Source organism: Pteropus vampyrus, unplaced genomic scaffold, assembly GCF_000151845.1.
Source record: "Pteropus vampyrus isolate Shadow unplaced genomic scaffold, Pvam_2.0 Scaffold27, whole genome shotgun sequence".
NCBI classification, from domain to species: domain Eukaryota; kingdom Metazoa; phylum Chordata; class Mammalia; order Chiroptera; family Pteropodidae; genus Pteropus; species Pteropus vampyrus.
Genome location: NW_011888808.1, coordinates 352,800 through 353,457, shown reverse-complemented (window position 1 = coordinate 353,457; position 658 = coordinate 352,800).

Here is a 658-nt window from a genome sequence, read left to right as displayed (position 1 = left end):
TTTATGTTGAAAACTGTCTCCTCACAGATTGGTTTTATCATATGAGAGAAAGAGTCATCGAGATGATGAAGCAGGAAGAATAATGCCTCCCCCGCCCTCAGAGATATCTGCATCCTAATCTCCAGAACCTGCCAGTATCTTGGGTTACATGGCAAAGGGACATGATTTAAAGTTGAGGATGAAATTAAAGTTGCTAATCAGATGACCTTAAAATAGGGAAGTTATCCTGGATTGTCTGAGTGATCCCACTGTACTCACAAAGGCCCTTAAGAGTATAAAAGGGAGCAACAGAGTGAGGACCAAAGCAATGGAAGCTTGAGAAAGACTCAGTCCAAAGTTACTGACTCTGTAGGTGGAGGAGGGGGCCCCAAGCCCGGAATGCAGGCGGCCTCTTGATGCTGGATAAAACATGGAAACAGCTTGCCTTCTAGAGTTTCCAGAAGGAGCACAGCCCTGCCTACACCTGAACTTTAGCCCAGTGAGACCCATGTTAGACTTCTAATCTAAAAAATAGATAATAAATTTGTGTTTTTTTAAGCCACTAAAGTTGTGGTAATTTGTTACAGCCTCAACAGGAAACTAATACAGTTGGTGCCAAAGTTTTGTCTTGAGCAAGTGGAAGGATGGAGTTGCCACTGGAGACATGGGGAAGACCGTA